General features: G+C 44.1%; 1 protein-coding gene across 1 annotated transcript in view; it reads right to left on the bottom strand.

Moving 5' to 3' along the window:
• The window catches only part of DDX10 (DEAD-box helicase 10), an 867,511-nt gene that overhangs the window by 241,562 nt on the left and 602,102 nt on the right, over positions 1-23,847 (bottom strand). The gene's annotated exons all lie outside the window — the stretch shown is intronic.

Below are 23,847 nucleotides of genomic sequence, written 5' to 3'. Positions count from 1 at the left end.
ATGCTCCTACATAAAGAAGGCAAACCAATGGATCTATGCGAGGAATAACAACCCATCGCCCTCCAAAATTCTGATGCCACGATTTTTTTGACAGCCCTGACGATGCCTCACATGCCATACCTAACACACCCAGATCAGTCGAGATTTGTGCCTAACATGAATAAAATCCGAGTGCTTCACCTAGTGAAAAAGGCATCTTGCAAGAAGTTACACCTGACAATACTATCAATACAATACTGTCACTAGATACTGAAAAAGCATTTGACAGAGTTAGCTTGCTGTACCTCAGTTATACCTGCTAGTTCAGTGTAATTGTTAATGCATCATGTATATCTATTGGGTGGGAACAGTAGTGGCAATTAAAATGAATATCCCACCCAGATTGTTGTATGCCTTCCAAGTCCTGCCAGTTCACATTCCAGAGGCAGATTTGAAGACCCTGCAGAGTGGCATTCGCTTCTTCATCTGGGCGGGGAAGACGGCCTGAATTTCAAGGAAGGTTTTACCAGGCCATAAAAAATTGGGTGCACTCAGGCTTCTAGCCATTATACTGTAATACTATGCCTCCAAGCTTCAGTTCTTTTTGAATGATCTCTTTATGAGCCAGAACAACACAGGATCCATATGGATGAAGCAGTCGTGGGCCAGACTTCCTGCGAGATACACTGGCTGGCAAAGCATGCTTGATCATCTGTGTGTTAATTCAGTGAAATATTTATGAGGGTAATGGGAGTCCGGGACACGGATACCAGAAAGGTTGCCTTGATTTCATTTCCCTCCCAGTTCACTCCTTTGTGGAGGAACCCGGAATTTGTGCCAGGCAGTGACAGAGAAGGAGCAGGTCATTGCATGGAGGAGGTTGTCGAATGCTCAGAGATCTCTTTGTAAAAGAGGAGATTAAAACGTTTGAGCTGTGTAAAAATGAATTGAAAATACAAGAGACTGAAAGAATAAAGTATTGGCAATTTCCCACTAAATAGCAGGTGGCTTTTCGGCCGCTCAATGATTGGGAGAAACCCTCCTGAATCTACACATCTCCTACTGCAGTTGTTCTTCACCTTTTGACCGCTGTGGAACCACAGTGAATCATTACTGGAATCTGGGGACCTCCACTGAGTCATTTTTAGGTCGAGCCTAGGCAGCGCGCATGCGCCGTCTGCAAGACCTGAAGTAATCTCTACACAGAGTGAAATGCTGCCTCCTGCTTGCCATTGGTTCATGCTCCTGTTGCCCTACTTAGGTGGCTCCTCATTTGTTGTTGGTCCCAATACATAATTTCCGTTTTGTACGGAGCAGGCACCGACCAACTACAGTTTACTTACACTGTAGACTGTTTTTGTGGTACTTTAGGGACTATTTCTTTTCATTTCCTGCTAGCCATGGCACCTGTTTCATGGGCCGCCATGCGCAGAACTTCAGTATACACGGGTGCCGCCATTGATGTTTTAGCACGGCATCCGTCTTCATGATAAAGCCGAGGTTGCATTCCCAACGGCGGCCGACTTTGAAGCTGGGAACCAGGTTCGAGTGTGGCGGGAGGTTCGAACATTCTGTGATTGTAGACAAATCACAATCTCTCGGTGCTGAAAAATGCGTCCCTCTGTAATGCAATTGGTGATCATGTAAAGCGGGCTGATACGTTCCGATCGAGTTCATGCTATCTAAAAAAAACAGATGGTAACCTGTATCTTTTAATATTGTTATATTCCCCCAGTGGAGAGGCTTTTTTTACATACATTAAATGATGGCGGCTGTGCATCTTGTGCGCAACCCGCCCAAATTGTTATTTGTTTTTTAAACATTCAATAGTGACCGCGCATCTCATTGCAGCGGGTCGCCCAACTCGTTTTCTACTTTATTACTGATGCCTGCCCAAGATCGGTGTATCAGGAAGCAGGCATACCAAATCAGCACCTCCTCACCACTTCCCATCGGCCATCAGCAACCCCCATGCCGGGTGCTGCACTTAACATGTTAGCACAGCGCCCTTTCATATTTGTAACATGGGCGCCCCCGCGTCTCCCAGTGCTGAAAAATATGTTCCTCTGTAATGCAATTGGTGCTCATGTAAAGCGGGCTGATACGTTCGAGTCGAGGTCGCGCTATGTAAAAAAAAAAATAGATGGTAACGTGTATCTTTTAATATTGTTATATTCCTCCAGTGGAGAGGCTTCTTTTATTTACATTAATTGATGGCGGCCGCGCATCTTCTTGCGCGCAGCTCACCCAAATCATTTTTTTTTTAAATAACATTCGATAATGGCAACCGAACATCTCGTGGCAGCAGGTCGCCCAACTCGTTTTTTTTTTATAACCGTGGCCTGCCCAAGGTCAGGAAGCAGGCATACCGAACCAGCACCTCCTCACCACTTCCTGTCAGCCAACAGCATCAACCATGCCTAGCCTGCACCGAGGACTACACTGCCATGGCACAGCCGTACCGACTGCCTGCCTTCCTGCCCCCGCACTGTTACCCTGCGGTGATGCCACATGACAATGGCTACATGCCCCGCAACACGTTGTTCCTGCCATGGAGGTTTCCTACAGCCGGGTGCAGTTAATCAGTACATGGACCCGAAGGCATGTGCATCGCAGACTAAGAACAGACGTGCTACAGGTAGGCTTTTTTTATTTATTTATTTGTTTGCATTTTTATATAGCGCAAACTTTACCCGAAGGTATCTGAGTGCTTTAAATCAGCACAAATTGCATTATAGTCAGAAACAAGCCTTGCATTAAAGAGAGCAGGCATGCACAGCGGGGGGAGCACTGGCATTTATAAAGTATGTGCTAAACCACAGTGCATGTTTGGTGAATTGTGTAAAACTGCGCAGCCTAAAGGTGGGATGCCGGGGTGGGCTTGTACTTGGTTCCCTGATTCTACAGTGCACCACTTGAAGTGCACGGGTGTAACGCAGCTAAATCCCACCATGGAGGATTTACAGCGTTTCGCATTTGCAAGAGTTTAAGCTATTGGCATTGTAAATGACAAGGCCTTTTATTTATCGGTTTTGAAAAACAACACATACCATAAAAGGCATCGTCATTTACAAATGATAATAGCTCAAACTCTTGCAAATGCGAGACCTATTGCATTGAAAATGCTTGTTGGAAGCTTTGGCCCCCAGCCTAAGCAATGACCCCAAAAACAATACACAGAAATATGCATACACCAAATTAATGCTCAAATATTGGAATATGTAATTTAATCACAAGCAAATTTGGAAAAGCTTTACAATTTTCAATTTTGCATCTTTATTTTAATATTCTTTATTAATTTTAATGTATTAATTTTAATTAATTTTGTAAATCAGTCGTGGACTCCCAAAGAGGCTTCACGAAGCCCCAGGGGTCCCCAGACCACAGGGCAAGAACCACTGTCCTAGAGAGATTACATTCAATATCCATTCAACACGAAGGGTGATAGGCCCTGATGAACGAGGCAGCGGCAAACTACCTTACAGTGCGATATCCCGCTACAACAATGGCAGATACTCTGGTCAGGCACATTTTACGTGCATCACAGTGTCCAAAATAGAGAATCTCTTTATAAATATGTGAAACTGGTACATTATGCCTACAAAACTCAAAGCGATGTATTCACAAACATCAGGGCTGTGTTGGAGGGAGTGTGACCATGAGGGAATGCTCTGGAAGGATATTCTCAGTCAATTAAGGAGTGTACTATGCTAGCCATTATGGTCAGACCCTGCTATAATCCTGCCACACTTATGACACCAGGACTATAAGCCCCTTTCCAAATCTGACTGACTAATAGTGACCAATATGATTTTAGCGGCCAAGCAATTGATAGCACAGAGATGGAAGTCAGCAGCGGTGCCGGAAATTCACAAATCGCCAGGTAAATTATGGGGTTTATTGACGATAGAAAAATTATCAGGGGACCTTTAAGATATGGGGCACTAATACAACCAAACATGGTGTACTTTAGTGGAATTTGTCAGCATAAACGATAACTTGGGGATGTCAGTAATCTTTAAGATCATTCAGATTGGCGAAGCAACTGGACTCTAAAGAGACAGAGGCATTAAGTGTATAAGCATAAGATAAATTACCTATATACTATAATGGAAAATGCCTAGATGGATGTTCTTGCTGCCCACTGGGGAGTTATGGGGAATAGGGGTATTACTGATGCTCTTTTCTCTGTTTTGTCGTTCATGTGGGGTAGTTTGAGGCTCAGTGTCTTTTTAGCAAGATGCAAAAAACGAAACAAATGCCACCATGTCTGTGATGCTATACTTATTCCAAAACCTGGGGCAACGGTCTCTTCTCAGTGTTAATGCAAAGATATTTACCAGACTGTTGTATGATGACAAAAGGTATACTATTGAGGCCAGATCGAGCATAAGGGAGTTTGCTTGATTACATTTTCAAATAGGCAGAAAAATGAGAAGCCTAATTTGTGACACAAAAGTGTTTTCAGTTTTAAACAGTAAACCAAATATAAATGTAACTTCATGCTGTTCATCTAACTTATTAATAAAATCTTTATAACTAGAGAAAGATGTGGAGGAATCCTTCAACCAAACAGGGTGGAGGTTAGAAGAATGTGGAGGGCACATAATGCAATCATCATAAATACTAAGAGATAAGTATCTTTTCGGACGGATGCTTCTCCCCTGTAGGTTAGTGCTATCAATGGAAGAGTAAGATGATGCTGATGACGATACAGCAAGCCATCTGGCAATACAGGGAGCCCTTCTAAGACAACTTACATCACAATAAGAGGTCTTCTGCCCAGCACTAGAGGTGCTTCTCTGTGCTCATTCTGCTCCCTCCACCAGTTCTTAGAGGAGGTGAATCCAAGAGCAGACTGACCAATAACACTGAGGGCTAAAGCATGGATGCTTTAGGGCTACTCACCTGCTAGTTTAGTACTGCCTAATTGCATGCAATCAAATTCTTAGCCGCTCCTCCCTCTTTTACCTAGAAAACACATACTGCCCAGTCACAGGCACAATTGCACCACTCATGTTCCGTGTGCAGGGCTGCGAAAGGGATAGTCACATGGTGCATGGCACACAGTTCATGGAGGTGCAGGAAGTGCTCCTTTACACGCCAGCTTGTGCTGTGGCCCTTTTCCTGCCATGTAAAGGAGCACTTTACGGCTGCCAGCCCGACGGTCGCTTAGGGATAGGGTGGTCGGACCGCCGCCTGCTTTCAGGTGGTCTCCTGAATGTTGTGATAGCGGGAGGCGGTCCATCCGCCTGCTATCATAATCAGGGCCTAAGTGAAGATGTTTAATAACATGAATGATGCAACATGTTGATATAAAGGTTTTCCTTTCTTTGCGGAGTAGTCTCTTTTTGTCATTCTTTCAAAGGCTGGTGCGCGCAAGCACTGCAAGCTTTTGGAAAACACGTCTGTGTACACAGTAATTCTTCGGACCTTCAACCTGTATCATGATTCAATACAAAATATGACATATGCACAGTGGCTGATCAGGGAGAGCAGTTCTGCAGCTCTCAGGAAGTTACGCAGCCATCTCTGTTAAGCAATACACAACTTGCAAAGTACTGAATGCTGCACACACAAGATAGGATATTGCTTATTTAAATGGTAGGAGGATTGCGTTGCAGCGTTTGGATGTGAAACCAGATCTTAATACATTTCTTAATACATTTTCTTTCTCTGGCCACTCTACACAGAGTAGAAGGAGACTTCAAAAATACAGTTAGAGAAAAGTGGCAGCAGAAGGGAGATACAGTTGCTGTCATTCCCCCAGAGAATTCAAAGCTACCTGCTGAGGAAGTGCCAATGATAGAAGTGTCGAGGAGGGACTCCTCTAATCGGATATCCATCTGATCTCTGGATAGTAGTTATATGCAGTACTGCTAATCATTGGATTTTAATTCATGGTACATCCATTGGATAAGTGTGCTTTCTCTGCACAGTAAGAAGTTGACATTTAAACCTATCCTTACAGGCTCTAACCAAACACAAAGTGAAGTGATGGCTAGCTCATCAAAGCCCTAGTATATTTTCATAGGTAGTTGAAAGGCAAGCTAAGATAGTGATCCTGGGTTTATGCCTACCTAAAAGTTAATATAAAAAAAAGAAAGTATCTTTATGTCAGTATAATACAGGAAAGCTAAAGTAGAAGCCAAAACCAGGTTTGATTAAAACAACCTCCTCCAGACGGAAATGCCAAAGAAACAGATAGATCAAGAAAAGACTGTCTAAAGTGAGGCAGTACAACAGGTAAAAGCAACACTGGTTCACTGCTAATGCACTAGCAAAGCGACTTCAATGTAAGATGGCAGTCACAGAAGAACGTATTACTGGCTGGTGAAACTGTGTTGTGTCTCCTTCATGGGTTCACCAAATTACATTTTTTTCCAATAAATTTCCCACCACCAAACAGACCTGGCTACCGAATGCTGCCTCCTACCAGATTTTACTTTTAATAGTAAGACTGTATTTCCTCTGACAGAGGGGTGCTGCTTGCACCTTCCTACCCTTTCTGCAGTTTCAGGTGGTATGTTCCTCTAGTTTCATGACCTTCGTCATCTTGAGGTGTGCTAGTTTCAGTCAAATGCTTCGACTCATCAATAGACTTCCATTTAGTTCAACTTATACATGGCATGCTCGGCATTCACATTTAATCATACATAAATATAATCAGATATCAATTCACACGTTGCAAATATATGTCATCTACTGACCGGAGGAAAAATATAGCTCAGACAGTCTTGGTTGGCTCATGGTGTAAAGCAAGATGTAGGTGTTTTTTTATTAGCTGGTATTGTTTTATTTTGTGCATCGCAGCTTCTTTGAGTATGAGAATTGTAAATAAAACTCGCAATACCAATGTGAGTCACTCCACTCAGGTTTCCACAGGATTAATGCATTTCAGAAACTTGTTCCATTAGGTGTATTTTGGTAGTATGAGAATTTATTTTCCAGATTTCAGATGTGGAACATCACCTCATCAGCTGCACTATGAATATTATATGTTACAATCTAATAATGCTGTTGGTATTCTGTACTTGGGCCTAAAGCTTGACTGCTTGGGATCTAATAGCTAATGGGAATCAATATATCTCTACAACTAGATGGTAACCACCTCCTCAACAATCTCTCTGATAATAGGAAGCCCTGCTAGTCAACAACAGTTTCTTGGATTGGACAAGTCAAGGTTAGGCTTCTTTAGCAATTAATTTGTAACAGTCTTTTCACCAAAGCTCTGATATTGTATTAAACTAGTGGACACTGGGGTGTGACCAGGAAAAGCCAAAGTAAACAAGGTTAACAGTGACAAAGGTCAGTCAGTCAGTCAAATTCACTTTATTCGGTTAATTAAAACCATACTACAAAATACACATTAAAAATCATTTTAAAAACGAATACAAAATCACATTCATCACAGAATATCAGTGGCAAGATCTAAATCATCAATGTACATATAAAAATGTCATGAATTTTCTACAAGTAATGATCATTATTAACAATTCTTCCTTTTCTCCATAATCTAACAGCAGCAGTCAAAAAGCTAGCTATATTAAACATTTCCCAAATGATATTCAACAATTGTAAATATAAAAAAGCCGGTCTAGCCTGAGTAAATCCTTTGCCTTTTAAAATTGGTAAAATGAACCAGTTTCGAATGTGCAGAAAATGATCACAAAATAATACAAAGTGCATTGAGTCCTGGGTGGAAAAATTATCGCAAGTACATACATTCAAATCCTCCAATATTTTCCATCCCATTGGTTCAGCAAGGAGCAGATGTAATTGATTCAATGGCAGAGGTATTTTGGGAGCCCTCACCAACACTGGAAACAATTACTGATTTGCATACGTTTAACACTCTTTTAAAAAACATCTCCAATAGTGGAGGTGAAACTGCACAGCACATTAAACTGGTCAACATATATAGGACACATGACGAAAGTTGGGATATTTAGTGATAGAAATAAGTACACCTGTTATAAAAAAAGTTTCCAAGATTTTCCAAAACTTGAGTCTACCGTACACAATTCATATAGTACACACACATCTGACACACATATTTAGGGTAAGAAAAATGGCTGTCAGTCCGAATGTATGTCAATGTCATACAAATTCAAGAAAATACACTATTAATAACTACAATTACGAATGAATGTCATTGTTTACATGCGGTTTTCCTTAGTACTTTGGGAATTGTCCTTGCAGTTTACAGCACAGCAAACTCAAAACAGACTGGCTGCATACATCATGATGAAAGTTCTCTATAATTGAGTGTTCACTGCGACCGAGAGGAAGAAAAAGCCCAGATGGTTCAGCAGTGAAATGGACACTGTTAGACTTGGCATCCTTGGAGTGGTTTTCCCTCTAACTTTTTGCCTTCAACCCTCCTGTTTTGTGGGCTTTAGTGCTCCGTGCACTTTACCACTGCTAACAGTGCAAAAATGTATGTTCTCTCTCCTTAAAACCTGGTAGATTTGGCTTAAACCTAATTGGCATATTTAATGTATTTCTAACTCCCTGGTAACGTGGCACTACCTGTGCCCAGGGACTGTAAATTAAATGCTACTAGTAGACCGGCAGCACTGATTTTGCCAACCACTTGAGTAGCCCTTTAAACATCTCAGGCCTGCCACTGCAGCTAATGTGTGTAGTTTTAAACTGCCATGTCAACCTGGCAAAATAAACCTTTTGCCAGGCCTAAGCCTTCCTTTTTAATACACATAAGACACCCATAGGGTAGGCCCTGGACAGCCCAGAGGGGAGGGTGCAGTGTATTGAAAAAGTAGGACATGGACTTTTAAGTTTTACATGTCCTGGTAGTGAAAAACTCCTAAATTTGTTTCTCTGTACTGCTAGGCCTATCTTTCCCATAGGAAAACATTGGATTTACCTTATTACAGTCAATAAGCTGCAACTTCTAAAATGGAGCAGGTAACCAGTTCATGTTTGGTGCCTTATAAATTGTAATGAAAAATCCTCTCTTATTGCGAAGTCGAATTTTAAAGGACAATTTTGAAATTGCTGCTAAACAAAAAAGTTGGTATTTTCCTGCCTTAGACATCTAGTGCCTGAAGCCTGTCTCTGGGTCACATGGCTGGGTGTAGCTGACAGTTGGTCTTTGTTTATACCTCCTAGACAGCCACACTCAGTGCCTGGATGGGCAATCACTGGCAATAAGTGAAGGCGGAGCTGGGCACAGCAGAACTTACATTTGAATAGGCTGTGTCCTGCCTCCACACAAAGGGCTGCATACCCCCTGTAGTTATGCTAGAGCCAGGGCAGAGGAGGCAGGAAACCTGTAAACGTCAAAGGGAATACTTAAGAAGCTTCTCCCCCACTTCAAAGGAGGAACCTGGTATAAATATTTGTCCTCAGAGACCACTCTTCAGTACACTTCTGTGCCTATGGAGACTACTAGGAAGAAGGACTGCTGTGCTCCTGAAAGGACTGCCACTCTGCTGGACTGCTGCCCTGCTGCCTTGTTGGATTGCTGACCTACTGCCCTCCTTCCAGAGTCAGAGGGATGAGAAGTGCACCTGAATCCAGGACTCCCAGAGTGAATCCAAGGGCTAGTCTGCTGTCCTCCTGATCAGAACCAAAGGGACATAACAGACTTCCAACTACCTGATCCATACCCAGCTGGAGAAAGCCTCTGACCCCCAAGTGGTGACACTCAGGTCCTGGACCCTTGGTGTGGCCTCAGTGGAGCTGAATTTAAAATTTGGGCTCTTCGCGACTGCAAACAGGTCAGTTTGTGCCAAAACCTTGACGCTCGCACTGCCAGCTAATGGGAAGTACTGTCAACCCGACCCTTCTCTCTACAGCAGCAACTGCTCACAGGGAGTACCATCACGAAGCTCCGGCCCAACCGTTAACGATGAAAACAGCATCTTTGCGTTACCGTGATTACTGTCCGCGACACCAGTCCTGCTCTTAGAACTACATTGATGACCGCGTGCAACACTTCTCTGCTCCTTGTGGCGTCTTACACGGGAACGAGAGTCTTTGCACTGGACTGAGAAGGTAACTTTGCAGAGGAACTAACCTTGTCCCTGTATCCGATCCCCGCTCCATCGCACTCAGCCTGAACTTGTGACTTTCTCATGGTCTTGCACGACCAGATAGCTACAAGTAGCACTTTGAGCATTTTGGCCCTATTTTCACTCAAGTCTGTAAAATTACATATCGCCAGATCTACTGATTGGATTTTTTTTTTGTTGATGTTTATTTATACAATTTTGCTCTATTTTTCTAATTTGGTGTGGAATTTTTCTTGTGTTGTGTTTTCACTATATTACTGCTTGAAGTGCTGCATAAATACTTACACATTGCCTCCAAGTTAAGCATGACTTCTCTGTCCCAAGCCACCAGAGGCTTGAGCACAAGTTAATTTGGATTTTGCCTGTACCTCACTCTGACCAGAAATATGGTTGCTGCTTGACCTGGGCTCACACCCCAGTCACCCAGTAACCCAATTCCTCACAGATATCATTCCCACAACAAGGTTAAAAGTCATCAACCAGACTCGCTGGAACGTGTGACCGGACTCTTTCACCCCCTAGCCATGGTTACGAGACCGATGCCGCTCCTTCTGGCTGTGGCACATAGGTGCTTTCGGAGGGCTTTGTACCTCACTCACGCTGTTGTTCCATACGCGCCGGCAATACCTCTGCAGGGTTCCCCCGGAGGTGGAGGGGTGCTTGCGGCCCCTGCACTGACGGGCTGGAGGGAAGCAGATGTGCACACGCTGGGGGACCTATACCGAGATGGTGAGCTTATACCGTATGAGACCTTAGTGTCGGAGGACGGGCTCCCACCCGGTGGGTTCCTTACGCACCGCTCACTGCTGGCGAGATTGACCGCCAAATGGGGGAACATGACCACGGAGCCTAGTCAGCACCTAACCATGCAATACCTGCACGTCATGGGGAGGGGCAGACATCTGGTCCGCTGGTTCGTGGCTTTGTTACGGGAGCACACGGCGGTTAGTCTGGGCTTGCTTCGCTGCAAATGGGAGCTGGACCTGGGGAGGCCGTTAGCAGACAAGGAGTGGGAGAGGGTCCTTAAAGGCCCAGTGCGTATCCCCAGAAACATGCGGTTCCGCCAAATCCAGCTGTTCATAGTACACAGGGCCTACCTCACACCTGAGTTAATTAACGGGTACTTTCACCGCAATGACGCACTCTGCCCTAGGTGCAGCGAGCTGGGGGCGGGGTTTTTGCACATGCTGTGGAGCTGCCCTGGGTTGAGCACCTATTGGAGAGTGGTTAGTGGGCTGTTGCATGGGAGTGTGGGTCGTAACATCCCATTAGATTGGCCCGAACACATTTTACACCAATTTAAAAGATCGCCCAAAGACAAGGTAACGTCCCGATTTTTGGACCTGGGGCTCGTAGTAGCAAAACGCCTCATCACTAGGAGATGGAAGGCACATGACCCACCACACGCGAGCATGGTGCTCCTCATTTCAGGCATGGGCTAGGGCGGAGGGGACCGCCATCCGCAGGGAGGAAACTCTGGGGCTGCGGAAGGAACCTATGGCGGACCGCTGGGAGCAGTTACTTGCTGAGCTCCGGCGCTTGGACGGGGAGGGTCACACGGGGGTGGTTGGACGTGCCTGCGCGAGTGACGGCGTAGTACAGGCTGCCTCGCTGACGGGATAGCATAGCCCCTACTGCCTCTGGCCTAAAGACCGGGCGTCTGTGCACACATGGGGATGGTTGCAACTGTGGGGTTGGTGGGGTGGTCCCGGGGGTGAGGGGGGGGGATGTCAGGGGTAGAACGTGGGGGGAGCAATCTATGTGTACAACTGTTCACGCTGCCATTGTTATGAGTTCTTCTTTTGAATTGTAGGTAACTCATCTGTTTCTAACGCCCAAGTTGCGTGGGCGACATAAGTTTGCATGCACGGCTAAGTGGCTGGTATACGGTGGCTACTGCCCCTCCTTAAGAGACAACACCAGAACTGATAAGGAAAATGCAGCCGGCTTCTGGGCGGGTGGTGGTTGGCACACAACTCGAATGCAGGTTATATTAAATTGACTACAGGCCAGGCACGGATTAACAATCTGCATATGCTCATGAACTTCTGTGTGTAATCCATGCTGCCGAAACATGTTTTCTTTTACCAAAGAAAAACAATAAAAACAGATTTGCAAAAAAAAAAAAAGTCATCAACCAGGGCGGGAAAAAAACACCTCACCACAGAATGTGGGGGTCCTGTCTCTAGTCTAGACATTGATGGATGTGTTCTAACATCTAGCATCAGGAAGCCATGAAGCTCACTAGTTTTATTCTAAATTAAAATGTTATGACTCCCAGGAAATTATGGGCTAGGATCAGTATCACTAACTGAAACTCTGAATATTCATGATGAGGAACATTAATAATTGTGTAGGATCTATAGCCAAGTAAATGTTAAGGTATGTGCTTCTTTCACTAAAATATGGTAAACGTTCATCTTTCCGAGATTTAGTGTTTTATGTTCAACGGTGCTGAATTATAATGACGGGTTTAATAAAAAGCTATTTTAAAAAGACCAGGTGGCTTTTCAAATTGAGAAGAAATCATATAATGGACTGTGTTAAAGCTTGTTTCTGCGCAAGAACAGTACTATAAGTCACATAATTGCTCCAAAGACTAAGCTCATACCTTGCTGAATGAAGATTGAGACAGTCGGTAAACTGCACAATATATTTAATCAGACCTATACTCCACACCAAAATTCAACCAAGGGCAGGGAGGGTCATCATTACTGGAGGTTGCATGATGTGCCTACAACTGAGCAGAGCCTTTAAAATGTAGACCATCCATATGCATAATGTGGTGCTAACCATTGCAGGCTCTGCCAAACGTTCCATGGCAGAAGACTCAAAAGACACAGAGAAACAAAGATCACCATATGTTAAGGAGGTTAACATGGGTGTTAGCAGTCCAAACACCATTAAAGTCCAGCAACAAGGCTCATTCAATTAATCCCATGCATGCAGAGACTTTCCCAACAATGTTACACTGACCCTTCCTAAACAGGATGATGTATTGAGGTACATAAAACACCACATAAAGCAAATGAAGCGAAAAGTAATTTCAGTTGAACTTTACGTGACCCAATTCTTATTAATCTGCCAAATGCAAAACACTGCTGGTTCTATACTCTATAATTCAGAGCATGGAATACTGCATGCGTACTACGACAATCCTACACCATTCTGTCTGTCCTTGCTTATCGCGTCTGCCTCTGACCACTCTATAAGATTCCTCAAGTCACATATCTATCTTCAGGGGTTTGTGGTAAATATGAATTGCTAGCAACAATATAAGTGGCACTGATCTGTGTCCCATACACCCCAACGCACTGGATCTGTGTGCTATTCCCAGTAGGCAGGTTCTGGGATTAATCCAATCATCTATTACCAAACACAACTTCATCCTTTCTGTGACAATCCCCCTCAATTGTAGAGTCTGCAAGTCCCTTACATAAGCTAATAAAGCAGAGGAGGGACTATGAACACACTTAGAGTAAATTCTCATCTTTAGCACTGTTAATCCTATGTAGCATGACTAAGGTCAATTGGTTAAGTTACCTTGAATTACAAAACATCTTTTTAACATGCAAGGAAGCCTGTCCGCTTCCCACATCCTTTCCCTTCAACAACTATTTGTTTTAAAATAGACAACATAAGATGTAAAAATCAAAGTAAACAAAATGGGGTGGTAGGGGGATTTCTTTGGCTCACTGAAGAACAGAAAAGCAACTTCTGGTCTCCAGACAGATTCCGTTCGCAATTTCCCATTGAAACATGTCCCTACCTCCATCGATCTGACTATGTATTGGAATTTTGCAGGCAGGTAACACTTTATATTGGGAAGATAGGATAACTAACCTAGCTTTGGGTACGCGCTCCAACCTAGTCTGTTAGGAGGATGCCCAGGCTCTTTAAATATTACCTTAGTGTACACAAACAGTGCTAGAAATGTAAAGACAAGTAGGCAGCATGAACACTGATCAGTGCCACTCTGCCGATAACCAAAGTTCCAAGGTCTAGCAATGACCCTTTCTATTTTCAGTTTATATAGCTTACCCTCAGAAACGTATATCATGAGGCCCAAACATTTACATGCCTCGGTTTCCCAGGTCAGACTGGTCGCCTCTATTAGCCAAATAGCAAAGTAAGAACTAAAAGAATTAACTCTAAATTATGCTCAGACCAAACACTACTACAAAGCTTCCAACCACATCTAATTGCTTTAGTTCAGATACTCGAAGTGTAGTTTCTTAATTTCAACATAAGTGTTGTCCTTTAATAAAAGTGGTAACATGCAGATCGATTTTTGTTGTCCTGGACTAGAATTCAATGGAGTGAAATAAATAAACACTATTAAACATTTATTTATCAATGGTGATTCTTCAGAGAGAGAAAAATCATAAGCAACAGATCTAAAAAGGTAGTCGTTCGATCAATTGTTTAAGTGATGATGATCAATTCAGGGTCATGCTTTTCATACTTATGACTCTGCCAACTTTTAGCCCTTGCAGATTTATAAGATCAGAGAGTTGACGGCCTCAGTCACAGCCAGCATAAGAAATTGAATCAAGAATATAAAAGATAAACTACCAACACAATAAAGGGACCTGCAGAGCTAATCAGACCTGTCAGCATAACAAATTAAATAGTGTGTGTCTACCCCCCACATTTCCTCATCCCTCACAATGAGAACTGATGTGTCCCATAGCATTAGAACTGCACCTTGGTAGTCACACACATGACACTGAACCACTTGCCACATAGGCTCAAAGCAAAGACAAGAAAACACTGAAACTGACAGGGAGTCTGACAATAACTGTGCTAAGGATAGGACACCCTCTCTTTTGAGCCATCAGCAGGGGATTCAGTCAGTTTCACCCTGCAAGAGACTATGACTGCAATAAGTATGATGCCACCCAGTAAAGCCCCAGGTCTAGACAGAATTCCAGGAGATCTTTATTGCTCTGAACCGAACATATCCGGGCCCTTTACTGCACACGGTCTTTAACACTATAGCACGAGGGGGGATAGTCCAGTGACTTGGAAGGGCGCTGAAATAATCTCAATTTTTAAGAAAGGGAAAAAGGGAACCCATCCAACTGTAGCCCCATTAGCCTCATTGAAACCGCACAGAAAGTTTTCTCTAAATTAATCCTGACCCACTTGCAATCCTGGATTGAAGCTAATAACATTCTGTCCTTGCAGGCTTTAGGACATCCACAAGCAACCTGGATCGGGTATTTCGCTTCCTCCTGCTCATATGGAAGGAAGTCACGATTAAAAAGTGGGACCTGTATGTCGTGCTTGTGGATCTCAGATCGGCCTTTGACTCTATAAATCGTGCTAAACTTTGTACTGCCCTCAGGGACATGGGTCTGCAGAGTGGTTTATTAAGACTTATAGTCCGATTGCACCAAGACAATTATGCTTAAGTCAGAGGGAGTACTGGAGGTGACTAAACCAAGAGGGTAAGCGTAATGAAAGGCGTCCAACAAGGTTGTGTAATGGTGACTAAACCAAGAGGGTAAGCGTAATGAAAGGCGTCCAACAAGGTTGTGTAATGGCCCAAATTCTGTTTACTCTAAATATGAATGGGCTAATTTCTGACCTATATGATTGTGGGGGATCCTCCCAAACTGCCGTCCGTTCTTTTTGCAGACGACACACTGCTCATCTCTAAAACCTCAATGGGAACACAGAATGTAGTAAACAGGTTCATGGCAGCATGCAATGATCGGGCCTTGAAATTAATTTCTCCAAAACTAAGTTTGTGGTTTCTAACCCATATAAAACGTATAAAGGGAAATTGAGGTTGGCCCAAAACTCTATAGAACAGGTTATGGATTTTTGAGTATTTGGGAGTCAGGCTAACCAGCAATCTGACACGGTTGCCCCAGATTCAAAAGATCACTCACACACTCCAGCATGCTGATAGTGCAATTGCAAAAAAACGTAAGCAATCAGTTTTCCGCTCAATTTCCCCTGCAATCAAAATCCATAGGGTGAGAGGGTTGGGAGCCACCCTTTATTGCACCAAACTGTGGGGTATGAAGTATCTGAAAAAACTTGAGGTGGCGGAAAACAAATTCATACGATCAATCCTAAACTTACCAACAAATACGCCACTGCTTCCGGTACATCTCGACTTAGGGCTAAAACCCATTTCCCTCTACGCTGTTTTGATGGTCCTGGTGTTCTGGGTAAGACTGTGGACCAGTAACACCCAGATCCCGGTCAGGGAAGTAGTAGACAAACTATTCACCATAGTAAAACAAGTTGGGCGACTGTGTTGGTTTAAGGAGGTTAAGCAGTGGTTGTATATACTGGGGTAGGGGCACTGTGGGAGAACCCTAAATCCATGACCATCAAAGTGCTCCCTCTTTTAAAAAACAGATCTGGGGATTATACTGATCTTGTTCTATTTAACAAATCTGCATCCAGCATTTTAACTGACAGATTCCTTGATTTAAAAAAATGCTTTTAGTTTGTAATTTTTATGGATGAAATCGAACCGCTTTATGCATGTGCACTTTACTTACAGTTTAGGGTTGGGGTTATTGTATTGTATTGTATTGTATGAGTATTTATATAGCGCAGAGAAAACTGTAACCCTACGGGTATCCAGGCGCTCTGACCAGACCAGATGTATTAGCGCTCAGGGGTGCAAGGTCGGGGACATCATGCTGCTGGGAAAAGCCAGGTCTTAAGGCTCCTTCTGAATTCCACCAGTGACTGCGTCTGTCTGAGTTTGGGTGGGAGCGCGTTCCAGCTTTAGGCTCCAACCACCCTAAAAGCCCTCCCCCCCAGCCTGGCCTGTTTAAAGCTGGGCTGTGCCAGCAGGTTGGCCTTGGATGACCGCAGCTGCCTTGCGGGGGAGTAACATGAGAATCTATCCTGGAGTGGGATCGGGCCTGTTCCATAAATTGCCTTATGAACCAGGCAGAGAGACTTGAATAGGACCCTTTCTCTAATAGGTAACCAGTGTAATTCTCTTAGTGCCTGAGTGGAGGATGAATCAAACTTGCGACCAAGTGTCAGCTTGGCAGCGGCTGACTGAACTCTCTGTAACCCCTGCAGAGTGTATTGGGGGGCTCCGAGGTACAGAGAGTTGCAGTAATACAATCTGCTGAGAATGGGCCTCCTGACGACCGTGTTGCGAGAGTCGGCAGGCAGCAGCGGAAGGATTCGGCGTAGAAGTCGCAGCAGACCGAAACAGGTACTGGATGTTTTACTAGCCTGTGAATCCAGCTGGAGGTTATTGTCAAATAAAACCCCAAGGTTCCGTACAGTGCTAGCTGGTATCAATGGGGCCGCGTCCGGAGTGAGCCTGAAATCCACTGGTAGATGTTGAATCGGTTTTGTTGGTGCGTAGAGCAGCAGCTCGGTTTTGTCTCCATTGAACTGCAGGCAGTTTCTCCGCAGCCAGTCCGTAGTCTGCCTCATGCAGCTTTGGAACTGCTCCAGAGGAACTGCCCGTTTACCTTCCAGGGAGAAGGCCAGTTGAGTGTTGTCTGCATAGTTAATCAGCTCCACCCCGAACGCTTTGATGATGGAGAATAGCGGCTGCAGGTATATATTGAACAGGATGGGGCTGATGCTGGAACCCTGTGGAACTCCAAAGTCCACAGGTGTGTTCTCTGAGACAAAAGGCCCCATAGTCACCTTTTGGTGTCTCCCCGCTAAGTAGGAGCGAAGCCACTGTAATGCCTGGCCCCCCACCCCAGCCTCCATCAGCCGTCCCAACAGAATTTTATGACTCACGGTATCGAATGCGGCTGACAGATCCAGGAGCACCAGGACAGCGGTGCTCCCTGTGTCAGCCCGCACCCGCATCGAGTCCAGCATGGTGACTAATGCAGACTCGGTTCCGTGGCAGGGGCGGAAACCGAACTGGTCCTTGTCCAGCAGAAGGTTGGCCTCTAGGTAGTTCGAGAGGGACCTGCTCACTGCCTTCTCTAAGATTTTGATAGGGAACGGGAGGAGAGAGATAGGCCGAAAGCTGGCAGGAACAGTTGGGTCCAGAGTTGGTTTTTTAATAAGGGGGGAAACAACAGCCTGTTTCCAGCTGTCCGGGACCAGGCCCTCTTCCAACGACTGATTGCAGATCTGACGCAACCAGGGGAAGGTCGGATGGCCATATAGCTTCCAAGCCTTCTGGGGCAGAGGGTCAAGGGGAGAGCCAGACGAGATGCTGTTTGCCGTCTTAGCAAAAGACTCGTCCGAGAAAGGTGGAAAGAGGGTCAGAGAACAAGTCCTGCCTGGCCTCTCGTGGGCCACCCCCTTACCAGAGTCGTCAGCCACTCTGTCAGTGCCCCTAAAGAGATCGGTTATCTTCGTCACCTTGTCCTTGAAATAGGTGGCAATCTCGTTACATAGCCTCTTTGAAGGTACAACTTTATTTTCAAGGCAGCTTGGGGCCGACAAGAAATTCACAATTCTAAACAGTTCCCTCGCCCCGTTTGGGGCATGCGTTATAGAGTTAGCATAGAAACTCGCTTTGCGGTCCATGATAAGCTGCTTGTATCTGCTCTGTACGGACCTCAGCGCCATCTTGTCCCTGGCAAGGAGCCCCTTCCTCCATTTCCTTTCGGCCTGCCTGCAGAGCTGTCTTAGCAGTCGCAGATCATCGTCATACCAGGGCACGGATGGCCTGCTCCTGACTCTAATCTTCTTTTTCGGGATTAGAAGGTCCAGCTCGTTGGTAATGAACTTGTGGTAGGCATTATCGTTTGCCTCAACCGATCTAGAGGCTAAAAAAAGGCTGACTGTGGGAGGGGTCAGTAATGATCCCGTTTTGGTCAATTTGATCCAGTTTCTGCCCTCTCTAAACGCTACCGTGGCTTTAGGTTGGGTGGAGGAAGCTGTTAACAGTATCTTGAACTGAATACAATAATAGTCTGTCCAGATAAGCGGGCGAACATTTGTGAGCTCAGCCTCCGTCTTACTGGCAAACAGAAGATCCAGGATATGACCTTTTTGATGAGTGGGAGATGCGACTAATTGGTGAAGTCCAAGGCCATAGCAGGTAGACGTCAGGTCCCGCAGCTGGCTCTTTGTGCTTGCGTTCTCCCGCCAATTAAAATCACCCAGAACAATCATTTTGGAATGTGTGAGTGCCAGGTTGGTAATTGTATTCAGGAGGGGTTGCATCGGGGTATACAGCCCTGGAGAGCGATAACAGAGCAGGCCTGTGAATAAGTTCCCTCTGTCACCTTGTAATGAGAAGGCCATTGCTTCAATCCCCTCCAACCCATCCGTTTGTAACAGGGTGGGATGATATTTCTCCCTGTAAATTAGCCCCACCCCACCTCCCTTGCCTCCCTGTCTGGGTTTATGCAAGAACTTAAAGCCCTCAGGACAGGCAGAGCCGATCTCCACTACTGCATCTGCCCTAGCCCATGTTTCTGTGAGGAAGAGCGCATCCAACAGCAGATCTTCTATTAATAGTGCAATTTCAGGGTGGTGCTTGACTAAGGATCTGCAGTTCAGCAGTGCGCAGTTAAGGGTGCTCGGCTCCTTCAGGCGTCTATTGCCTGCCCTTGTTCCCAGGTTAGGGAGTTGTGTGGCGGACTTAATCTGAGTGGGTGCGGTATAGCCCATCCTGCCTCCTATCTCCAAGAGTTGTAATCTGGTATACTGGCGGCATACCTTGACGCCAGTGGCTAAGCCCTGAGAAGTCCTATGCTCGTCCGAGGCGCGGACGGGCGCAGACGGGCTTGCCTCTGGCTGTAGGACATCCACAAGCAACCTGGATCAGGTATTTCGCTTACTCCTGCTCATATGGAAGGCAGTCACGATTAAAAAGTGGGACCTGTATGTCGTGCTTGTGGATCTCAGATCGGCCTTTGACTCTATAAATCGTGCTAAACTTTGGACTGCCCTCAGGGACATGGGTCTGCAGAGTGGTTTATTAAGACTTATAGTCCGATTGCACAAAGACAATTATGCTTAAGTCAGAGGGAGCACTGGAGGGGACTAAACCAAGAGGGTAAGCGTAATGAAAGGCGTCCGACAAGGTTGTGTAATGGCCCAAATTCTGTTTACTCTAAATATGAATGGGCTAATTTATGACCTATATGATTGTGGGGGGATCCTCCCAAACTGCCGTCCGTTCTTTTTGCAGACGACACACTGCTCATCTCTAAAACCTCAATGGGAACACAGAATGTAGTAAACAGGTTCATGGCAGCATGCAATGATCGGGCCTTGAAATTAATTTCTCCAAAACTAAGTTTGTGGTTTCTAACCCATATAAAACGTATAAAGGGAAATTGAGGTTGGCCCAAAACTCTATAGAACAGGTTATGGATTTTTGAGTATTTGGGAGTCAGGCTAACCAGCAATCTGACACGGTTGCCCCAGATTCAAAAGATCACTCACACACTCCAGCATGCTGATAGTGCAATTGCAAAAAAACTTAAGCAATACGTTTTCCGCCCAATTTCCCCTGCAATCAAAATCCATAGGGTGAGAGGGTTGGGAGCCACCCTTTATTGCACCAAACTGTGGGGTATGAAGTATCTGAAAAAACTTGGTGGCGGAAAACAAATTCATACGATCAATCCTAAACTTACCAACAAATACACCACTGCTTCCGGTACATCTAGACTTAGGGCTAAAACCCATTTCCCTCTACGCTGTTTTGATGGTCCTGGTGTTCTGGGTAAGACTGTGGACCAGTAACACCCAGATCCCGGTCAGGGAAGTAGTAGACAAACTATTCACCATAGTAAAACAAGTTGGGCGACTGTGTTGGTTTAAGGAGGTTAAGCAGTGGTTGTATATACTGGGGTAGGGGCACTGTGGGAGAACCCTAAATCCATGACCATCAAAGTGCTCCCTCTTTTAAAAAACAGATCTGGGGATTATACTGATCTTGTTCTATTTAACAAATCTGCATCCAGCATTTTAACTGACAGATTCCTTGATTTAAAAAAATGCTTTTAGTTTGTAATTTTTATGGATGAAATCGAACCGCTTTATGCATGTGCACTTTACTTACAGTTTAGGGTTGGGGTTATACCACTGAATGCCACCAAAAGTAAATGGAAAAATGTATCTGTAACCCCACTGTGCCCCTTGTGTAGTTCAAGTGCAGAATCAAATGAATTTTTCATCTTCATTTGCCATTCTTATGCGCGCATTTGAAAAAGGTGGTTAACCCCAGCATGTCGCCTCCTGTCTTTCAAACGTTCAGCTGACGCCCTACGGATACTCAGGTCTGACAGCACCAAATGGCTAATGTTTACAATGACGAGATGCCTCTTATATGCTTGCCGCATTAGGACTAGGCACATACTTGACAAACAGGAATAATTATGCTGACCACATGCTGGGAGGAGGGGTCTTTTAACCTTTATTTAAGACGCTAACACGATTGATCTGTAGTCTGATTCAATCTGATCTGTTTTATCTTTTTTAACCTAGACCAAGACCCTGTTGTCTGTATGATGTGCTTTAATTACGTTACTCTTTGATACTTTCTTACATATGTATTTATTGTATGATGTGACTTGTTTTGTTTTCTTATGTGAATGATCATGAACTGATCGAAATAAACTACTACTACTACTTATGACTCTGGCAACTTTTAGCCCTTTCAGATCCATAAGATCAGAGTTGACTCCTCTCACAGCCAGCATAAGAAATTGAATCAAGAATATAAAAGATAAACTACCAACACAACAAAGGGACCTGCAGAGCTAATCAGACCTTCCAGCATAACACAAATTAAATAGTGTGTGTCTACCTCCCACAATCCCTCATCCTTCACAGTGAGCACTGATGTGTCCCATAGCATGAGAACTGCACCTCGGTGGTCACGCACAGGACACTGAACCACTTGCCACATAGGCTCAAAGCAAAGAACACACTCTTCCAACCATACACCAACACGATGTAGTGTGCTTCAGCACTCCACATAAAGTAATAAGCGCTACGCAAATACTGTGATACACTGCAATATAATTTTAAAAAACGTTAGGGAGTACCTTAATAATTATAATACACATTCTTATGACATACCATTGCCCTATCGTATAACTGGCTAGTTGTTATGCCACAGAGAAACAGTTCTCCAATTATAATGTACAGTGTTTAATATGTACCCAGGCCATATTTCGCTAATAAATATATTCAATGGCTAGTCTGTGCATAGTAGATGAAAACATGCCCTCTTGTATAAAATCCTGTTTCTGCTTTCTCTACTACAGTGCAACTGTGACATCACTAGCCCCCTATAATAAGAAAATGACAGCTTTTCTACTTTAGTAAGTTTTTACAGTTGAATTGTAACATGTACGCCTCGTAGCAGAACAGAAACACTATAAAAAGTACCTTCCTATGTAAACAATTAATGATCATGTACATTATTGAAGTGAAGTCTTGCTTTTCACATTGCATTCTTCTAAAATATACATGCATCCTAAAACTCCACTCATTTGGTGCTCTAGTTAAACTGTTTATTGCACTGCTGGCATTCAATGTAGCAGAGAATAAACCTATGTGTATGTTACACACATTTCTAAAACACCAAAGCGGCCTGATACTGATTTACATGATACTGCTTAAGAATGCATGCTTTCAAGAAATTACACAGTGCTTATTTTCACAGCACAGATTTCACCTTTTTACACCTTAACTGCAACAGAAAATGTCTTTGTTCAGGGGCAAGAGACCAAGAATTTAATCAGAGTTGGGGAGGATGAACTTGCGGGTTTGACCATGAATTATAAGGAATAAAATACCTCCTACTGTATGTTAAAAGGATATTGCAACACGCTGCAGCGATATGCGCCGGAACTCATGCATGACTTGTGCTACCCTTCTAATGTACTGCATGGGTACTTTTTCCATATATTATTTAAGAACTAACGTTATAACAGTATTAATAATCCCAGATTTGTGCTTATTGTGTCATGACCGCAAATAAAAATGCTTGATAAAGACCATCATGTGTTCTACATAGTGCCTCAGGGCTGTTAATTTCCCACAGTAAATCTCAACGGTTAAACGAGAGGCCACATGACCCAATCTTCCAAATCCCATTTATCTGACCCCTCTTCGTAAAGGCAGGCAGCGGTTTAAGAATATTGGACTGAACCTTCGCGGCGCCGATTTGTCTCGAACCCCTCCCCCATCACTTCAATATCCATATTCTTACTCACTTGCATTGCTCCAAACAATGACACGCAACACTTAATAAGAAATATAATAATATAAATAAACACTGTTCTCAAGCAACCCTGTATTCTAGGGAGGGCTCATTTCACCATGCCAGTACCACTGACAGCTTCCATACATTTATGGGCACTTAAACGGTTAGCTAGGGTAAAGGAGAAGGGCCCAGAGATCCTGAATCTGGATCCCTAGAGTTCTGGAGGATTTTTGCTCAAGGCTCTGGACCTTTTCAGCCTCAAGAGGACAGGTAGAGAAAGGGTTGTGAGCATGAGTTCCTCCTTTCCAAAAAAGTATATATACCCGTCAGTAGGCTAAATCCTTATTTGAATGTAACACAATATTGAGTCCATTTCACTCATAATACGTTTTTCATAGAAAACATTGTAAAAGAAAGGGAACAGCCCTTTCTTTTACAACGTTTTCTATGAAAAAGTTATAATAAGTGAAATGGACTCAATCAAGTGATAAATAAAAAGAACTGTTCTCACTCAAACCTACTCGTATTGTGTTACATTCAAATAAGGAATTAGCCTCACAGCCCTTTCTCTACTTAAACTGTTAGCTGCTGTTAAGACTGATTAGAAAACAAACAGATGAAAGACACCATGAAATGCATTTTCATTGAAAGCAGCAGAAGCACTTGCCACACAGTATGCGTAGAAAGATG

Source organism: Triturus cristatus, chromosome 8, assembly GCF_964204655.1.
Source record: "Triturus cristatus chromosome 8, aTriCri1.1, whole genome shotgun sequence".
In the NCBI taxonomy this organism is placed as follows: domain Eukaryota; kingdom Metazoa; phylum Chordata; class Amphibia; order Caudata; family Salamandridae; genus Triturus; species Triturus cristatus.
The sequence above is the reverse complement of the archived record's forward strand: the minus strand, read 5'-3'. Positions and strand labels throughout refer to the sequence as shown.